At 42.0% G+C, this 21,229-nt stretch overlaps 1 protein-coding gene across 2 annotated transcripts in view; it reads left to right on the top strand.

The window, feature by feature from the left end:
* The first annotated feature begins 3,694 nt into the window (after positions 1-3,694).
* The window catches only part of DENND5B (DENN domain containing 5B), an 87,183-nt gene continuing 69,648 nt past the window's right edge, over positions 3,695-21,229 (top strand). For both annotated transcript variants that reach the window (XM_026866554.1, XM_026866543.1), the window contains exon 1: positions 3,695-3,723. The gene's annotated coding sequence lies outside the window, so the exon portion shown is untranslated. The remainder of the gene's footprint in view (positions 3,724-21,229) is intronic.

The raw sequence follows: 21,229 nt of genomic DNA, 5'->3' as shown, positions 1-21,229 counted from the left end.
CATTTGAATGTTTTTAATATTCAAGCCCACTGCAGTCTCATAACTTAACCTACCAGCTGAATTAAAGGCTTTTAAATGAGACTCTTCACTGCTGTTCCTATGGTTACACTGGAACAGAAACGTGCTAAATAGGAGCCAGAAGAGCACAGAAAATCTTCTAGTAACAGTTGCTGTCATTATTGCAACTTTACAATTTCCAATTTATTATTTTGTTTTCTTTGCAATATTTCTCTTTAAATGGAAGTGTGTATTTCTGAGCATTAGTGGCTGCTACTGTTGGAAAACAGTAGCTAGAAGATGATGGAGACAGACCCCCTGGAAACAGGTTTTTGTTCTGCTTGCAAGTGGATTTATTTTTTTTACCCCCTTCTATCAGAGTCAACTTAAATTGCAAAGCACTCTTTATGTGCAATTCTAAGAGATAATTCCTGGGTTAGCTGTAGGTGACTTGCATGCAAACCGGTGTCAATGTACACCTTCCTATCAGATGGTGGGAATAATAAGTGGTATGTTAACTCCTGTTGTGGGGAAATAATACATATTTAAAGCAAACAACCAGCAGTCCCTTGAGCGCTGGAACAAATGATGCCCAGGTCTCCTGTGGATTTGCCTTGTGCATGATTGATTTTTACTGTCTGAGAATAAGCACAAGCCTTTCCTCACAGCTGGGGCATTTTGTGCTGTTTCCCTCGAGTAGCATCTCCAGGTGAAAGCTCACATGGCAGCGCTGGTGGGAACTATGGTGTCCTCCTCTCTCGCTCATCCCCACCCTACATCGACCTTTGAGTTGGAGCAGAGGGGTCTCCCCCACTTACCCAGTTTCGCCATCTACTTTTGCTAGGACAGGAGTGTATCAGGTCACCACTGCAGTCTCCATACTCACCCCTTGGGCTCCCTGGAGAGGGGTGTGGAGAGGTTAGGGCACCAGGCTTCTCTTGCCTGGAGGTTGGAGAGGACATGGCAGGTCCTGGACAGCCACTGAAGGGGTGCAAGGGAGAAGATGCTCATCAGTAAGCACTGGAACTGCCCTGTGTCCCTCTTGACCATCCCCATGTTAGTGAGAAGCTGGGACAGCCCCTCTCCATCTCTCCAGGGTGGCGCCAAGCAGGCAGCTGGCTGCCCCTGCAGAACTTACTGCATTGGGTCTGCCCTGAGCTGCCTCTCCCAGAGAGCTCCTTCCTTTGCCTAATCTTTCTTGGGCAGCAGACTGAGATGTCGCTTCTGTTATCTCACTAACACTGGTGAACGCAGAGTTTCCACTGGAGAGCAGAGTGAATGGTACCTGTGGGAAGGCATGATACCTGCTTGGGAAATGACCTCCTGGGGCTTGTTCTGATTCCTGTTTAAAAGCATTGCTCTTGTGCACTAGAGTCTGCAGCCAGCTTTTGTACTGCAAAAGCCCAGGGTAATTAGACATCTATATAAATAACACTTGAAGACACATTAAACAGAAGCATGTTTATTCTAGCTGCTCTCTGGATACGTGAGTTTCCCTTGCTTTTTAGATTGTTGTAAAGGATGGATATATTATCCTAAAAGAGGAGGAAAGAAAATCAGACCATAATCACACAATGCAAACTTTCTTTCTCTTTTATAACATGCTTGTGACTCAAGTCACTTGTGAGAGTTGTCAAACCAAAGAAAAAATGAGAGTAAAGAAGTTTGGAGTTGTAATAGAGATGGTTTGGGAGGGATAGAAGGGAAAGGCAGGACTACAGATTGTGAATTAGGGGTTTGCTTCCTGCTCTGAATAATTTCAAGCTGTGTTACATAGCATGGTGCCTACTGGACCAATCCTTGCTTGTATCTCAGTGGTAAAGTGTCAAGAATACTTGGGGCCAGTGGGGTCAGAAAAAGTGACAAGCTGTTGGGACATTGGGAGGTAAAGCAGCAAAACAAACTGTTGCAATATATACCTATTTTTCAGTCATGACTTGTGATAAATTAATTTGTTTTGGTGGTGGACTCTGCCCTTTGAGTCAGCAGCTTGGTTCTGACCTGTGGATGTTACCTGGCACTGGGGGTTTGGGGCTCCCTGAGGGGGTTTGGGTGCTCTCATCCCCTGTTCTGCTGATGTCAGGGAGCCAGCCTGGCTGTGTCCTGCCACTCACAACACAGGAGGAGCCACCTCCTCAGCACCATGCTGTTGTCTCCAGAATATCCAGAGGACAGAGGGTTTGGCATAGTGATGGTACTCTGGTATAGCCACCCTGAAGAAAGAGAGTGTCTTGTGTCCATCACTTGACCTGAAATCTTCTCTACTGTTAAGCAGCTTGAGGTAAACATGAATTTTTTTTTTATTAAATAAATCACAACATTGAAATGCAGCACATAGTTGCAAAGTTAAGATAAAACAGGTGAACAGGGATGAAAGGAAAACTAGTTATTTTTTGGACTATCTTCTGCCAGCCAAACAGCTGGCTGTCCCTCCATGCTCTACCCAAGAACCAGGCAGCTGTGTGGTGGGGAGATCCTCACATCCATCTAACCCCCCTGATCTACCCAAGAATCAGGCTGTGTGCTGGTATCTCGTCAAGCCTCATGTGCTAGAGGGCTGATGGCAAATCACACATGAACCTTGTAAGTGTATACGGGGTGTAACTGTGATCAATGCACCTTGCATGCTATTGAAATTTCACCTGAGACCAGCAATGACTGTAGTCAGTCACTTGGGGTGATGATTGGTTTGAAGATAATTTAGTCATAAGGAATAGTAGCAAAGTGAATAACAGAAACGCATTTCAGTGCCTCCTGTCTGAGAGATGATGGAATGATGAATGCATTGCTTGTCCTGCGCTGGATCTGAGACTTCTGCTAAGCTTCATGTGTAATAATGTTTTATCAGAGGTGGATTTCCAGCACTGGTGCAGTAAATAACTCTGCCACGGTAATTTTACTGAACCATTTAGTGAGGATTGCTGTCTGCTAAGATTCTGGCATCTCCCCCTAGTCTGCGACTTCCAGGGAAGTGAAATTATGTTCCAGAAGCTAGTGGTTTATTGGTGTTCATCTTGAGATGCTTAAAATCTCCTTCAGTCTTTGAAATGGTTATCTTTATGTACACACAGTAAGTCTTGGAGATAAAATGGGGAACTTCAGAAAAGCTGTTAACTGCATGAATACATTCTGAATTTAAAATAGTAACACTTCTGTCTTGTCAATATGTAGACATATAGAAGTTCTCTTTGTACTTTCCCCTCTTCTTTTCTGTGCCCATTTTGTCTTTAACAAAGTTTCTGTTTTTATTTCTCAGCATCAACAGTAAGACTGGCTTTTTCTTTTCCGTGTGTGTAAAAGCTGTCTGTTGAATAGCTGATGAAGGAAAGGTGTTTAGATTGCGACCTGAAGCTGGTTTCTGCATGGCCAGGTCCTTCTGCACAGAGTTCCCCAAATGGCTTTAAATCCAGAGTTCCTTTGGTCTAATATAACTAGACACTGAGAACTACTGAGAAATATCAATTTCTTGTTTGCCTACTGGGCAAGATTTAAGCCTTATGACAGGCCAGTGAAGAGTTTAGTGACATTCTTTCTTTTGGCAGGATTTTGATGGTAGTTGCTTGTGGGGTTGATGAAGTAGCAGCTAGTATCTCTGGGAACCTTGTTGTGATATTGAGAGCCCTACTCTGCCCTGCAAAGGGTGATGTGCTGCCGCCTTCTGCAGGTACTCAGATAACTGGAAGATACTGTTTTTTGCTAAAGATAGCTGCCAGAGTCCTCCTTCAGGTGTGTGCTTTATTTGTTCTTAATAAAATGGAGAAAGGCGTCACCTTTTTAGTCAAGGTGCTACACTTGTCCTAGAATATTGGTGCCATACCTGAGTGGAGAGGAGGGACATCTTTTTTAAAATGAGTAGGATGTAAGAAAATAGATTAAGCTTTGTGGTTTTACTCAATTACGGTTAGTATATGTGAAACAGAAGTTCTGTAGCCACTACTAAACTTGAAAAGTTAATTGATAGATTTTCTTTTAACTTTTTCAAAGACACAATTTCCTCTACCTCAGCCCTCCTTCTGGTGATCTTGAACAAAATGAACTGAAGTGATGATATTTTCTTCCCCTTGCTCTTTCTGCCATTCAAGAACATACGGGACTCAAATCCTGTTCACAGGAAAAAAGGCTTTGTTGTGTTTTTTTTTTTTTAAATGAACTTTATAATTAAGACAGCATATTGCTCTTTTGGAGAGTTGTACGTGACATATGAAGTAAACCTAAGATAAGGAATATCTTTCTTTACATGCCTTTAGTTGCTGGGATCTCCTTTGTTGGCTAGACACATCACTTGGGAGTTACCACCCAGAGCCTTCTCCACAGCTGTCTGTGTGCCACAGTTATTTAAGGGCCGGTTAGGAGGATTCCCATGCACATGAAGCTGGGCAGGGAGCAGACTGCAGGAGTGTTCATTCACTGACTGAAAATCCGGACCACTGGGTTATGTTTGAGATCCTTCTTGCATGTCTCCTTTCAACACATTAATGGTGCACTTCTCCTTTTTTTTCTTTTTTCCTTTTTTTTTTTTTTTTTTTTGTGTAATAAGCCATTTTTGGTTGATATCCCCTCTTCTGGAATGTGAGAGAGGGAAATTTAGACTCAGTCTCTTCCCACTCCAGGAAGCAAAAAAAACCCCAAACTGAACAAAGTTTTCATGCCTGAAGGCAAGTGTTTTACCTCTTACGCCATGTTTAATCAGACCCTTGCTATTCCCTTAGAAAGAAGCTATAGCTGCATTTTGTGAGAATACTTGCATCCTCATATGATTGTAAAACACTTGAAGTTTGCTTGCTGGATCAGGCCATGCAGGTACTGGAAACCAGAGAGTGATGCCTGAACTGTAGCTACGTGGGTCGGAGCTTTGTCTCTGTTGGCTGAGGGAGGAAACATGATGGGAAGGCGCATCCTGCAGAGCTGGAGATGGCCAAGGAACTTTCAGGCTAAACGAGGATTTACTTAATGAACCCATAAACCCCCAATCAGTGATCAGCCAACCCTGCAAGTGCCAAAAGCCAGGCTTATATATGTAGAAGGAAAATCCTATGGTGCTATATCAACTTTTGGATATGGGCTTAAAGTTTTTCAAAGAGCAGAGAGCTCAGCTGTGTTACTGTTCCATTAAATCCCTTTTGTAAGAGCCTGAGTAATACTTGCCTTGCTGATGTTAAGTTTGTGAAAGCAGTTCACATTCAAGTGTTGCTTCTGTGCATGTGCTGCCTCTGGGAAGATGATGTATTCTGTAATTCATACCAAGAGATCTGTGCCTCATTCTGCAAGCAGATGTGATGCTTCAGATCAAATCAATAGATCGTTCCTGAGCAGGAAACCTTCCAAACAGGATACCCCCTGCATTTTAAAACCAAGCTTTGTAGGTAATACTGGTATACAGATACTTACTGTCAGAGTGCTGATAAGGGCATCTTATTTTAGAAACTTCCTTAGCTTTGCAGGTGGTCTTTAAATCATCTCTGAGGTTGTTTCGTATCTTTTACATGTGGAGAGTGAGGCCATAGTAGCCCAAGGTGCTCTCCAAGTAGGGGAACAAGGAAGTGTATGATTAAGTGATGACAGAAATTTTCCTTCTACAGATTATACCAACAAACAAAAAGCATACCCTTAACCTCTTGCTATTAAGGTAGCTTCTGCAGCTACGCATAATGCAGTTTTAGCCAAATCAGAGAACAGGTGAATGAGGAAAATATAAGCACCTTGTCAAAAAATACCTTGGTTGTTTCTCTTCAGATTGAATCTTCTTGACCCTTCTTTCCCTATTTCTCCATCTCTAAACCAAAAGCAGCAATCATCTAAATGAGTCTTTTACTGCATCTCTCAGTCTTGATGCATCCTAATTTTAGTTATGTGGCCTGAACAGTATATTGTCAGTCTTAATGGTTTTGCACCTAAAAGCTATCTGTCCTTAAATATATACCAGAATGACTTTAGAAAGCATTTGGAGTTTTGCTTTGGCAACAGTCTGGAGATGCCTGTGTGTCTGATAAGCTTTATAGTGCTGCCCAATACCATAACACAAGCATCTTAAGTTAGCTGGATAAATACAGATTGATTCCAATGTTTCAGAACAGGAGGAAAAAGTGGTAGTGAGATTAGGGCCTGCTGCTGCCTTAAGGGCACTGGGAAAACAGGGAGCTTATGGAGGCTGGAGGCTTCTCTCTTCCTGGAGCTGGAAGAAAAGGAGATGGAGAAAAATATTCTCCAAGTAAAGTATACACTGACGATCTCTGGAAAAACAAAATGAAACAGAGGGCATTCTGCTTGTAATCTTTCCAGAAATCTTGATTTTTAAACTCTAGCTCTTACCTGGGCTAGGGGTTTCACTTTACACAAAGTTTATGCTTGCCCTCTGGCTTATTAGAGCCCAAGCAAAGGGACCTGACCAAGTCGCATCTTGTACCTTCCAAGCCAGGTTGGTATTCCTGGCTTTTAGGATTTGCGCTGTCCTTCTGTCTCATGCTGGGCTAATTTAGCCTCATCTTGGTAAACAAGGAAAGGGTCCTTATTCAACAGATTTGAGCTGGAGTGACTGCAGCTGTCGTCTGGTCTGTGCGCAAACCAATTTTGTTCATTCCCTTGCCTGGCAGGAAGCCTGCACCAGCATTGTGTCAGGACTAATCAGCATTAAACTGATGTCAGGAGGGCTGCAGCAGGCTGCCCTGTAGCAAGGCAAGAGTAACAAGGCTGTTCAGGAGGGATTAGCCTTAGTCCTGCCCAGGATGCGGCTGTGCTAGGAAAGCCACTGAAACTGTACGGAGTGTTTTTCTTGGGCCTTGTTGTTGTGAAAGTCCCTATCCAACTGCCAAAGAAAAGTGGCTTCACAGTGAGAAATCAGCATGATTTGCTGTATATGACCATAAATATGGAAGCCAGGAGAAGATGCAGTGTCCATGGAGCTGTGATATCCAGGAGATACAAATAGTGCCTTTGAGCATGCTGGGCTTTCTTCTTCTGGAGAGGCAAGGCAGTGGGTAATGAGCAAATTCAGTGTGTGGTCTCCAGCCAAAAGATGATGTTAGTGATGCTGCTGCTAGTCATATGTTATACCATAATAGATGTGTTAGTACTAAACAACATGAAGGTTGGGAGGTAGAAGTATTTCTGAGAGAAGACCTGAGGCTTGGCAAGGGATGATTCATAGCTCTAATGCCTCAGTCTCTGTTTTCCTTCCTGATATTTACACTGCAGGTTCAAGATTGCCTCCTGGTTTGCACTAAAAGCATTAAATCAGAGAGATACCAACTTAGGCTTTTGCTCCAAAGATGCTGAAATATCGACATCTTACTTGGCTCTCCCCTCCCTACAGCTATTGAATTGCGTTTGCAGTTCTTAATCTCAAAAAATTATTTTTGTCTTGCTCCTGAGCACCATGATTTGACTTTGAAGTCAGCCCTGCTTTGAATGGGGCATGGACCAGATGACATCCAGAGGTCCTTTCTGACCTGATTTTTCTGATCCCCTCAATCGCGATCCCCCTGTTTTCACAGGTACATGTTTTGGGTGATCCTACACCTAAATTACTCCAGCTTCCTCTGGCTCTGTTAGGGGCCCGTCTGTTGTGTATCTGCTCAGCATTAGTCATCCCTTCTCTGACTGTAGCTATAACAGTTCACTGTATAACCACATAAAATGAGTATGCTCTTGTTATCCACAGCAGGCATGGCCATGCTATAAATGCCTTTTAGGCCTCCTAAACCTCTAGATAAATCTGCATCTGCCTAAATTTTCAGGTCAAAACTGTTTTCTAGTACAAAGCTAAACCCACGTGAACTTTTGAACCATGTCCCAGCCACATGTTAAGCATGTTTTTGTTGTTTAGGAAGCTCATTTAGAGAGAGCAAGCAGACCTTCTGGTCTAAGATGCCCCAATTAATTATAAGCTACACAATGTAAGAAATCCTCCTTCTTAGGGACAAATCATGAGCCACAAACCTTTCTGAGATGAGTGAACTGAGACCCAGGAATAGAGCAGCTTTGAGTGCTCTTATCACTAGGAAAATCCTTCAGGCCTCAGTGAAGAAGGGACCGAAGTCCTCAGCCTTCCCTTGTGCTTACTCATATGAGAGATAGCACTGGTCGGGATCTTGGCAAGACTCACTGCTTTGGGCGTGGGGGTGTGACGAGATACAACACTGTGTTACCAAAGCTCATGTAAAGCCTGAATGCCTCTGTGGAGGTCTCCTCGGGTGGCGTCTGATGGCGTGGAGCATTTAGGGGGTGTGAGGTTATTAATTAGGCAGAAGAGTATCAGCTACCAGCAGTGCCTTCTGAAACATGGCTTCCCTAAAGGGAAGTGAAATGATTTGGGGGATACTTGTAAGCAAGAGTAAAAGGTTTTAAAAAAAACCCAACCAACCAAACAAACAAAATTTCTGAAAACTTGATATCCAGCTAGGCACTAACAGAAGTGGATGGGCTTTCAAAGGAGTCTCCAATGCACATCCCTCAGTAGTCACTGAAATCATTGGTGCCCCCGTGTGTATGGAAAATATTTATGACGCTCTCCAACTCTTCCAACTTTGGTATCACCGATGATTTTTTTTTTTTTTTTCTGGTGGCAGTGCTTTGGGGTATTTTTGCCAGTCCTGGGTGAGAGAAACCTGGCTGGTGTGAGAGCTCTGCCCACGCTGGGTGGTCAGGGCAGGCAGGGAAGGATCTGGTCCCTTGTCACTCTCACCTCCCACGCTGTGGGGCAAACTGGATTGTGCAGTGCTGAGCACGCCTCGTCTCAGGTTTCTTCTTTTCCTTTTCCCTAGCCATCTTCTTACCTGCCATGTTCATGTTAATGATATGTCTCATTCTTTCTTGACAAAAGTGACTGAAAATAGCTGTTTAAAAGAGAGATAGCCAGTAACAGAAATTAGATTTGCTGTAACCCGACCCCCCTTTTATCTTCTAATCTTAAAGATTGGTATTTTTACCTAAACAACTTACTGCTTTTTCAGAGTCTCTCAGTCTCTGGATCTTCAAAAATTACTTTCCCCAATGCAGTTGTTACTCTTGGATTCTGGGGGATTATTTTTCATGCTTAATCATATGCAGTGTGCTCTGCTGATGGCCAGTGGCTTCAGGCTGTTACCCTGAAATTGCCACCTCTTGCCATTTCTAGTTCAAGAGGTTGTTTTTTTAATTCGAGGCATTTGACAAGTTTGAGCCCCCTCCCTGTGGAAGCACAGATGGCAGCTAAAGGGATGCTGGAAGAATTTCACTCCTACCTTGATGACAAACCAGGTTTCAGGAAAGAGTGGCAAGACTCTGCCAATATGTTTGAACAGATCCCCTGCCCACAAATGTGGAAGGGATTTGATGCTCCCTGTGATGGCTAGTGCTGTGGTCTGAGGTCCTACCTGCTTACCTATGCTCTCCTGCTTGATTGTTACGTCCAGGACTCCCCTCCTCTCCAGATCTGTTTGTTGATTTCTAACACTCTGATGGAGTTTCCCCATGTAATGTTAAACCATCCGCTGCTTAGTTTTGTGAGGTTTTGTTTTCCTGTTCTCCCCCTCACCCTTTATAACCTTACAAAACTCCAAATGTCATGATTGTCTACTGAAAGGGGATTTTTGCATTTGGTGACCTTTTTGAAATTGTAAGAAGATGGGAGAGGGAAAAACAGGTAGCATTTCTAAGACGGGAAAAGGTCTGCCTTACAGACCAGAAAGGCACCTTGATATTCTAAAGCTGAGAATGTAAAGGAACAGTTAGCTATAACAGGGCTGAAATGCTGTGGAGCATGTCTGTGTGATGTCCCTGATGGAAAAACCCCCTTTTTCACAGCTCAAGTTTACCTTGCAGCAACTCCTGAGCTGGTCTTGGAGGAGCTGAAGTATCCTGCAGCGCATTGCTGCCTCTTCTGCCTCAGGGCATCCTGTGAGAAGTGCAGAGCTGCTCTGATTGTCAAGGAATTAATTATTCATCTTCGAGGAGAAGGGCTCTTTAGGAAAACTTGACCTGGTCCAGCTCCTTTCTCCATCTTAAGGACCATTTGTGGCTTTCAAGTTTTGTATGTGTCCAGCTTGCATAAGACCAGGGGTTTGAAGAAAGGGAGAGCTTAGACTTGAAATGTCTGGAGGTGCAGTGATTTCCAAGTTTGTGATCTGACTGGGGAGTTTTGTTTTCTGAATAATGCTTGGAAAAGAAGCTGTAATCAAAAGCTTTTCTGCTTAAAATCGTGTGTGTGTAGATATATATATATAAAATACACACATATGAGCTTTTATGCTTCTTGCCATAGTGCACTACTATTGTATTGCCTAGCTTTACCTGTACTCTTTTTGAGCTAGACGGGCTGGTGCTTGTAAATTCATTTTATAGATGCGCAGCTTGGTTTTTTTTAAGTTTGAGACATTGTGGGGTTTGTTGGACTTTGAATGTATTCCCTTGTTCTAGGTAGTAGTGCTAGTGTGTGCAGTCCTCATTCCTCCTGCTCTCCTTCACTTACTGTTTCCCACCCTCCTACAGTTTCTGTACACATGTGATAAACTGGATGGAGAGACAAATCCAGCTTGGGAGTGGAAAGCAGTGCTTTCTCCTCTATTTTTCATCCCTCCCCCAGCTATCCTTCAGCTGGCTCAGCTCTCCTGTGTGGGTTCCCCACTGGAAATTCCTGAGCTGGTGAACCAAAAGCTTGGATGCTGGCCTGGGAATAAGGAGAGGTGAGAGGAGGAGCTGGGAGCTGCTTGTGGTTCCTGAAGCATCACTGCAGCTTGCTGGGTCTCAGTGGCTTTGTGGAGCACCTGGTCTGTGGCCAAAGGCCAGGCGGCAGATGAGTAGCAATGACCAAGTTACAACCTGGGAATAGTCTGGGGCTGCGATGATAGAAGCTTGATGTTAAGAAATAATCCACTGCAGCTTTTTTCTATTGTAGCCGCTGAGGTTAAAGCTGCAGAGGAACTCACGTAATTTTCTCCCCCCTTTTTTGCTAGTTACAGGTGTAGGTTGTTCTTAGAAGCCACTGCAAAAGTTTTCTGTTGGGCACCTTTGTAAAGCTTTGTGCTGTTTTGTGATTGGAATACACTTCTGCTGTAGCTTGCTTACTGAGCTGCAATCACATAAGACACAATCTTTCTCAATAGAGCACAATTTCCAAAATATTAAGTAAAAGAAAGGTTAGGGAAAGGGAAAAACTGACCTTCTGTCAGGACAGAACATGTATTGAAATAAATACTTTTGCTTCTACAGGTTGACACAAGGTTGTGATTAAGTATATTTTCAAAGCAGAACTAAAAAGGCTTAGGAAACTTAAGTTATTTTAGACAATGTTGATTGCATGGCTTCTTCAACATGCCCTGACAGTTCAGGGAGATGAAGCAATGTTGTCGTTTGCCTAAGAAAGTGGAAACCTCTGTCAGAGTCCACCTGGATGACTATTGCAGAGTCATGTGAGTCTCTGTGTTATCATTTGGGTAGGGCGACTGCACTTTGATCTAAACTGGAGAAGGAGCTGTTCCTATATGAGGCTTAGGTTTTGCTGCCATTAAGTCAGCTGTTCTAGATCTACCCCTGTGGGCTGCATCAAAATCCATTTTCTCTTTAGGTTTTGGAGGAAGCGATGGAGAGGTGGGAAGGTGATGTGGAATACTGCCGTTGCAGGATTGTTACAAGTGCATCCTCCACCCTCACTGCAAAGCAGACAGTGTTACTGACCTGAATTAAATAGGCTCAGCACTAACCTGAAGCCTAAACCAGCTTTGCTGGAAAGCACCAGTATAAGAAAGGGAGCAGAAAATGTGAGGGAGACACATGGATAAACGCACCAAAGAGTTCAGATCTCTGGGACAGGTGGCAAAAGGATGTTTCTTTGGGGAAGGATTAATTTGGGAAAGGACTAACCAGAAGTACCACCAAAACACACAGTTCCTCAGGCTGTTTATAAATTGATACTCTGATGCCACAAAATAGATTCAAGTTGAAGTTTCATATTTCTGTATTAAAATAAGTTGCATTCAGGCTGTCATATTGGTATAAATAGAGAATAAACCTTGCTGAATTCAAAGCCTGGGGTGGAATCCTACTTTAGCAAGCAGCCTTCTTCAGAGGGAAAAGGAATATATTTTGGAAGCTATGTTGTTTTGGCTTATAAATAAGCTTAGCTAGAAGTTTGCATGTTTTGTAATTCTTTCATGACCCTTGAATTTGCAGCTGTAAGATGTCTGTGAGTGCTCAGATTCCTTTAATCTCATGTACATACATAGTCTTTTTGATTTCAAAGGGGAATTCTGTTCCCCACATGCACTGCCTGTTCTTGTGATGACTCGGAGACCAGCCCTGTTGGACTGATTTGCTGTATATGTGGGAAGCCCTTGAAATATTCATTATAGTCTGTAGTAATCTAATATTAGTGAGTCATTTTACAGTCCTTTACAAGAAGGGGTTTTTCTAGCCTGATAATAAAACAGCAGGCTTTATTTAAGCAAATATCCAGTAATACTTGAGCTCAGCTATCCTCTGCTTAGCTTATTGCTAACAGCTGTGTAACTTCTGAGATCTGCATAATTTTGTTGTCACAAATATTTATAGTTTGGGTCTTTCCTCTTGTGTGTGCTTCCTGTGTAAGTATCAACAAAAATTTGCTTCCTTAATATAAATATTTAATCCAACACACGGAGACCTGTTAACCTTTGATGGAGGTATCTATCAGGGATGCTCTTGGTGTATTTGTATGTTGCAGAATAAATCACCAGAAACCTGTCAAACCCCGAAGAGATATGCAAATGCCTGTGTCTCTTTAATCCAGCATGTGTGTATCCTGTCTGATATGAGATGGGAATTCTAATCCCGTGGGAGTAATGCAGGAACTCCTGATGCTGCTGCAGTACTGTGAGGAATTACGAGCCAGCTGGTCTCCAGGTTTAAGGACTGTCCCTATTGTTGCTCAGGCCACTTTGTGGAGCTGGGAAGAGCCCCAGGGGACAGCTTTTGAACCTGTAATGGAGCATTCCTACTCCATTGGGAGAGAGGGAGTGTGCACATGTATATGGTTGTGAATACATTATATATGTGCTCTGTTTTACATAGAATAACGCTCTTTAGTTGGTAGGCTTATGTTTTATAGGGAATGTGAGTGGGGGCTACTGAAACCCATCCTTACACACCATAAACAACTCTCTCTTGTCTTGATTTGAAGAAATAACAACTTTCTCCATGCAAAATTATTATGCTCTTGTTTTCTGTAATAGGATGCTCAAATTTAGCTGTCCCACGTCACACCACAACACCATGGCTTTCAGAGTTGTGTTGCTATACCCATACATTTTGTTAATTCCATTTCATTTTGCATGCACTTTGCTGCATTTATGAGACCTGCCAGACCTTGGTACACTCACAGAGACCGTAGGTACTGAAGTTCATCTGTGCTGTGGTCCATGCCTAATCCAGCCTTGATCTGCTCAGTATGAAACACTCCGTTTCTAATGTATGTTCAGACAGTTACTGAGGTCTTCAGAACAGCATGGTGTGGCTTGCTCCATTATGTGAAGCATTCTATTTAACTCCATAAAATTCCCCTTTATGTGAAAGGAAAGTGTAAAATACTATAAGATATCTCATACAGAAATAACAGGAGTTATGTGCAGTGGCCATGAGGACTTCTGTGTCTGTCTGGGGTGGCTCTAAATGCCTTCGTTTTGAAGTAACCTCTCTGAGTCGGTGACAGCTCATGCTTATTTAAAAACTAGAGCAGCAATTACATGCCTTCTACCTACGTATTTTTAGTGTGCCAATCAACCTGGGACCCAGGCACTAGAAGATTAGCGGATTAGCGGTAAAGAGGAAACATTTGATTAAATGCCAAGTAATTTAAAGGTTATTTAGATCTCTGTTCTCTGCTGCTTCCATCTCTACTAGCAGGGCACTAAAATAATAGGCAAAATATGCACTTTGGATGAAAGTGGACTTCAATTTCTTACTCTTTTGTGCGTCTCTCCAGCTCCTCTTTCAGAGTCCCACTGGCTCTTTTTTTCAACACTGTTTCAAGCCAGGAAATGTTTCCTGTTCCCTTTTGTGTCTCTCCACAGTCATTTTACCTTTAGGGTCTAAAAACATCCCTGAAACAAGTACTGTTTTTGCACAGGTATCTACTGCTCTAGAGAGGGATTTTTACTGTAGTGACAGTGGAAATTTGAGGGAAGAGTTGACAAGGCACTGGCTTTCATTGCTGGACTTTGGCAAAGGAGAGGCTTCTAGGATAGAGCCCTTTGCACTGACCCCTTTTGATTGTTTCGTGGGACTTTACCTGTGTTCTTTAAGAGATCTTGTTTATGACAGTGGAAGGTCTATCCTAGGGTTTGAGACTGGGTTGTTTGGACAGCAGGCAACCCTAAATTACACTGGAGAGGAAATTTGATAGAAGCCTTGAAGTCGTATTTTTGGGGCATGAAGGTTAGGACCAGACTTGCAGAATCGCCTCCATTTTCAGACATCTGTGGGGATGAGTGGGACAAGGAAAGAAAAGGTCTGAGGTGCAGGGGCATTTGCAAGCTCAACCCAGAGACAATTATTATTCTGGTCTTCTCAATGGAGATCCACCTTTACAGAAATGCTTTGACACCTAATACTTCCCAAAGCCATAAGGGAAGCCAAAGGATTCCGTTCTGGGCTCCCCTTTTTAGGGATCTGAACTAAATCTAGAGGCATGGTAGAAACACTGCTGTGCTTTGAGTTTTCCATCGCTAGTTTAGATCCAGAAATTAATATTGGTCTTGGATTTGAATCCTGACACTTTATTGTAACATGGCAATTGAGTCCTGGTTTCAGATTTCTGTATTTTCCGTAGACTTGGAAACTGGCCACAAAACAGTCAGCACCGATAAAGTATAAATCTAGTTGTTTATGCTTTATCTGAAATATATAGAGCTCTGCTGCAATGAAAAAAACTAAAGCTATATCTAACTAGTCATGGTTTACTTAAGCATAGAGAATATTTTTCATGTGGTTTAGATGTGCAATTACTGTGCACTGATAGTTTCTTAATGAATCCTCATGTAAACTCCCTGGCAGCAGCCTGTTCTTCAAACAGTTTCTAAATGCACGTGGTGTTGACCAAGACATGCAAGTTCTTGCAAAGATATTCGTGGCAGAAGAGGTATTTTAACTGAATAGTAACAAGAACTGATCTTTCTTCCAATATGATGATATTTTTTTTGCCCTTAACAATGTTCTAACACTTTTAATTGACAGAATTCCACTGTTGGTTTTTAAAAGTTAGTAAGAACTGCATCATCCAGCATGTTGTATAAATGTAATGTTCCTTTGGTGGTAGGTTTGCCCATAGTGGAAGCATTTGCAGCAATATGCTGATCTCCAATTATTGACACAGCTGTGTTGAAGCTGAGTGTAATCTCCAAATTGAAATGGATTTTTGGGTAGCTCTTAGGTGGAAGTATGAGCTCTAAGGACCAATATGACTGAGCACTGGATCCTCATTTGCCCACATCTTAATTTCTGCTCACCACCCTTCTCCATCCGGGAGCTCTGGTAACTTCAAGCCTTGCCTGTAGATTCTTGTGACTTTTCAGCTTGCAGAAAGTTTTCGTCTTTTTTCTTTCTAAAAAAAATCAGTTCTCAAGCAGCCAAAAGACTGGCTCTTGGAGACTGTCATAAGGACAATTATTTATTGGCAGCAGCTTGAACAGCAGTTTCTCAAAAACCCCTAAACAAAATCAGTTTGTGCTACACAAGGGAGTGTTTCTACTTTATGCTGATGAAAGAGCTTTCCTGACTGCAAGAAACAAAGTTCTTTGCCAGGCTTTTCCCATCAAAACCATACTCAGCTAAGTTTTCATAGAGCTTAGCAGCTGCAGCCTAACAAGTGAGCATTGCCTTGCTGTAACCCTTTGCTTGTAAAGGGTATCTAAAAAGTAACTCAGTACAGTGAGGAGCTAATTCTGTGTCTGTCCTCTCTAAATCCTCCTCTTGCCTCACTGATAAAACCAGTTGTCTAAACCTTGCAGGTGTGTGCTGGCTCTTTGAGGAGCTTGAAGAGGCTGTCCCTGCTCAGGGTGTTTTAAGTAGCCAGCTTGAGTGCCACTGTTGGGTTGTGGATTGTGCTGTCCGAAGAATAAAAACCTTCAGAAAGTGAGGGTAGCTTCCTTCTGGTCACCACAGCCTGTGCTTCTGGAGAGCACTGATTAAAAACCAACCACGAGTCCTTTGGATCATCTTTGTTGCTCAGCACACCAAAGGACAGCTCTTGGGGACATCAGAAAACGAGGGTTTTCTTTAAACAGAGAAATCGAGAAATCTGTTGTGCAGCATAACAGTGCTAAGTCCAGGGAGCAAGGCCTCAGGATTGTGCGAGATGGGTGGAAAGCAAGCCACTAAAAAGCAAAACCCCAAATCAGGCATAGCTGACTGAGCTGCTGTATGGGCATCTTCATGCTCTGTTTATGTCAAAGTTGATTAGTGCTGAAAATGGTCCAGGCCAAATTAAGCTTCTTTCTTTTCTTGTACTGATTTGCAAGCCGAGCCTAATTAGGGTGGCAGAAGGTGTTATCAATGAATTTATTCACACTCTGCTGTTATATAAAAGCAGATTTGGTGAAACTACTTCTAACTTCAAGTAACAAAACACCTGGAACTTGCCATCCTGATGAGTCAAGGGAGACTAATACTGGTGCATGGTATTATGAGCACTGCAGAGTGGTTTAAAACAATCTGTCTTAATAAAGCCTGCTTTAAAAGATAACTGGATGCACTGTAATTATAAAAACAAAGCTGCTTGTCCTTGTACTAAAAAAGCCCCAAAGTAAAATTTACTGAAAAAGTCCCCTTTCTTTCCTGCATTCTTGCACACAAACCTAAACAGTAGTAGTACAGGGATTCTTAGGATGACAAGTTCTGGTTGTTCGTGGGTTGTTTTTTGTTGGGGTTTTGTTGTGGTTTTGTGGTTGGGTTTTTTTCCTTTTCTCATCTCCAGAAGTACCAAATGTAATAAAGCAGATCTTGAGACAACTCTTGTACTACCTCTGTCCCAGTGGAGAAGAGGACAAAACCTGCTTTAAGGTTCATTTGAATTGAAAATTATGTTTGTGAGTGCCTGTTTCCAAAACCAGTCTGAGAGTGCAGCATCATGTTTTAATGTAGAAATTGGGTATGTTTGAACTTGATCCTGCCCTTGAGTAGGAAGTGCAAGCATGAAAGGGCTGCTGTGGGAAAGGCACAACTGGATGCCGCCTTCTGCATTCAGTCCACAGATGGAGGCGAACACCTGAAACAGGGAATGAGAAATGGGCATTGTAACGAGCAAGAAGCTGTCCAAAATTTTCGGAGGATGTGATGGCATCTAAAATGCCTTCACTTCCTTGGCACTTCAGCCCAAGCCTGCAGTCAGGTGCCTGTTGCTCCAAAGCCAGGGATCCCCTCGCCAGACAGGCTTTGGCATCCTGTGGTGTTTAAGGACCTGAGCTGGTGTCTTGCTCTTGCATGAACAGTTTTAACTCTGCCATTGTTAATGTTCTTCTGGGAACTGAGATAGATTTCAAACCCTTCAGTTTCATATGGTTATGTACACTGCTCATTTGCTATGTAACTAACCAAAAGGTTAGCAGGCAATTTAAGAATAATAATGTATGAAACTTAAATTTAAATGAACTTTTAATTATTGCTCAATTTTTTTCTCTATTAGTAAAAACACTCATTCGTTCCATATAAAGTATTCAAAATTAACAGTATATTTGAATATAAAAATGCAATAAAAAAGAAAATATGCTACTTACTGTATATAAGCAGGCTGGACCAAGGATCTTTGGGGCACACTTTCTGTATACTGCCTAGCAGTGAATTGGGAGTCCATGCTTGAAAGGCAGTGTAATAGTACGAACAGAATGAGAGAATTCCACACACCTTGATTTCTAGAGAAAATAAAGTCCTGATACATAAATAACTCCATATATTTATAAGTATAGGTCCAGTTTTATACCTGCTTCACTGTTTCCTGCTAAATAAGTTCCAGCCTTTGGGACAGATTCCAAGGTAATCACGTAGGAGCACTGTACCTCAGGTACCTGGTTATTAAACTCCCTTGACCCCACTGCAAAAAATCACCCAAACTGACATAATTTAAGACATGAATTTTTAGATTTGATGATTATGATGAAATTTTATGTAAAAGAGATGGTATAATTCATACTTGTTTGCTAGTGTAGTGGGATGTCTGTGGTCTGTTGGCAGCTGGGACTTGGGGTTATTTTAAGAAGCTGACAGTGTTAGTGCTGTATAATGTTACACTGTAGGCAGATAGTTAAGTATTTTAATCAAGGTCAGAAGGAAGGGGTGATGGCAAACTACTCATGTTAGAGCCTTCTCTTTGTTTAGGCTTGTGCAATAACTCTATAGGTGAACAAATCTCCTTCTTTAAAGGATTTTGAAATACTGAGCCTGTTCTAAGTGTAATTACTTTGTGGCAATAGTCGTATTCCATTATATTGTGTTTGCATAAACAATTAGGCTGTACAATAGTGTTTGTAGCTCTATTTCAGTGATCTGTCATTTGACTTCTTGTGCAGGAGTGTTTACATAACTTACGTGACTGTTTAGCCATATGACTGATGATAAATGGTCAAAATACTGAAATGGGTAGCAAAACCAGAAACTGTCCCAGTGCACCTGGCTACACATCCCTTCACAAGTTATTACGTCTCTCCTTTTCACATTTTCCATTGCAGAGGTGGTGGCTATGTGTGGAAGCTTGGTGCCAAATTCTCTTTGAATCATAAAGTTGTAAAGGACTTCTGGGGAGAACTGCCAGGGCAGCCTGGCAAAGAGGCTTGTAAAGGCGGTGCTGCTATGGGCCATTAGCAAGGGGAGTCCCAGCTTTGACAATTGTTTGTTTTGTTTCCTTTAATTTAAATATTTATGCAACTTTTTATTTCAGACAGCTCAAAAGTACAATGAAATAGCTTAAGACACCTGGAGTGGAAAAACATCATGCTGCGGATTTGAATGTGGGTTATCTTCAGGTGCCTCCTAAAGAAATGAGAAAGTTAACATAAAATACAAATTCACATCTAAAAATCTGTATTGAAAGACCTCCTGTGCCCTCTGCCAAGGGCTGTCTTCCCAGAAAATACAGCCTTGGCAGAATTATCTGGATCCTCTGAACTGATGCCTGGATTAACAGCTCAAGTAGAAGGTTGTGGTGGAAATACTCTAAATTTACACCTAGAAACTGAATGACCAGGCAGGTCAGTGATATTGCAGCTTTAATATACACTCCAGGTTTATAAAAATACACTTAAGGAGGATTGCATAATGGCTTTGTGTAGTGTATGAACGGGACTTTTTTGACCAAGGAATGACATGGCATCTGTGAAAACACTTTTGATTTTCTGCAAGAGATGAGCAAACCAGTTGGAAGAAACCTCAGTTAGACATACTATCAGGAAGCTTTTCTGTTAGAAGTGCCTGCTGGGGTAGCTGGGACTGGAAGAAATTAAAATTGTTCATCCAAGTTCTAAACATAGTTTATTCAAATTTTAGTCTAAAACCACCCTATTATGAGACAGCAATGATGAGTAGAGCTATTGGGTAACTTCACTAAGTACTGAAAATGGCATGCGGTAGAGCATTGAAGGTGTAACAGCATAGATAACAGTATTATACTAAAGAATACTTCTTGACTTTAGTTCAACACCAGTTAAAGAACTGGTGGTTTTCTCCCTAAGTTTCACAGGCTCTGGAATGGCTCAATATATGAACAAAGATATCTTTCATAACAGGGAAGGTGTATGGCAGTATGCTGTTTGAAGTACTGAGAATTTAATCTTGTTGCTAATTTTGACAAGTATTTCTACAATGTCTCTCATTGCATTCAACACCTTGATAATAATTCGGTCGTGGAGGGTTTTATTTATGTGGATTTACCCTTTGTCAGTAGTGGGGGGAAGAGAGGTTGCAAGGGGGCATGTTTAAAGTCTGCTTCACGTTTTTTCCCTTCCCCAGTAGTTTTGTATATCTCTTCATTTTGTTCATATTTACTTTTTTTATCTCTGTTTGTTATGTTGTGTAGTCTTGTACAAATGGCTAGAAGCAGATCTCCATGGCAAGAGCTCAGATACTGCAGACAAAACCTCAGGTAAAGAGGGGTTAAGGACAAAACAATCACTAGGCCCTCTCTATCTCTTTATTTTAATCTTTTCACTCCCCTTGAATCAAATTAAGGGTTGGAATTCAAAAGCAAACCCAAAATCCCTGGATTTTTTCATTCTTTTACCTAATTTAAATCAATATCTGGTAAATTCTATTTCTTGAATCTCTCTTGGCAGATGTGCTTCCACTCTCCAACAAAATGTCTCAAGTGGTGTCAGGTATATTGGTGCATATATGATATGCTAGATCTTTGTGTGCTTGATAAAAACTGAACAATATCTTGTGTGAGGCTGCATGAGAGGATACTTATCCAGAAATCCAACTAGGCTTGTTATATAGATCTGTGAACAAAGGGTACTGGAAGGTCCAACTCCACCAGTTTCTGCTACAGAGACCCAAAGGTTCCTAACACCTCAAGGAGCCATGTTTTGCAGTCTAGATTTAAATAGCAGTATTAGTGAAGTCCACAACGATACGCACACTCCTCAAAAAAGCCAAATCATTTAGATGTATTGATAGGGTACACAACCCACAATGGTTTCCTGCTTAAATATGATACATCAATTCTTTTACATATTGACATGCAAGAGGTAGGTTAGACCCTGCCCCCCTCCCCAGCCCTGCCCCCACAAGCCACCACCGTCTCACAGACTACTCAGATTTTAAAATTTTGGATTGAAAGCTGTTTCGTCTGCCTTGTCCTAGTCCTCACTTTCATATAATTTCCCTCTTCCACTGTAAGATTATGAGAATAAGTGGTCAGAAATCATGCCTTTGACTTAATGTCCTTGAACTCTGGCAAGACTACCACTGCCACCTTGGTGTCCTGGTGAGGCACAGAAGAAAAGCAGCAGAGCCCAGTTTCTGCACTACTTTAACTAGTTCCTGAACCTGAGAATTAACAGCTTAGTTGCTCCCCAGACAAGCACTATTATTCCTTTCCCCATGCCATGTTGTTTTCTCACTTGCACGTTATATATTACTTGCTTCTTGTTCAGGGTCATCCAGTTGTCCAATAAGCTTAATAAAGTTCAGCCTTCAGGGAAAGAACATAGCTGGATGTGCTGAATGCTTTTAATTAGAAATAGCTATCAAATAGGTTGTCACCATGAGGTGCAGTACTGTGCGTAGTTATGCTCCCAGT

Source organism: Athene cunicularia (assembly GCF_003259725.1).
Source record: "Athene cunicularia isolate RWA chromosome 1 unlocalized genomic scaffold, athCun1 chr1_part2, whole genome shotgun sequence".
NCBI classification, from domain to species: domain Eukaryota; kingdom Metazoa; phylum Chordata; class Aves; order Strigiformes; family Strigidae; genus Athene; species Athene cunicularia.
This window is presented reverse-complemented; position numbering and strand designations above follow the sequence as displayed.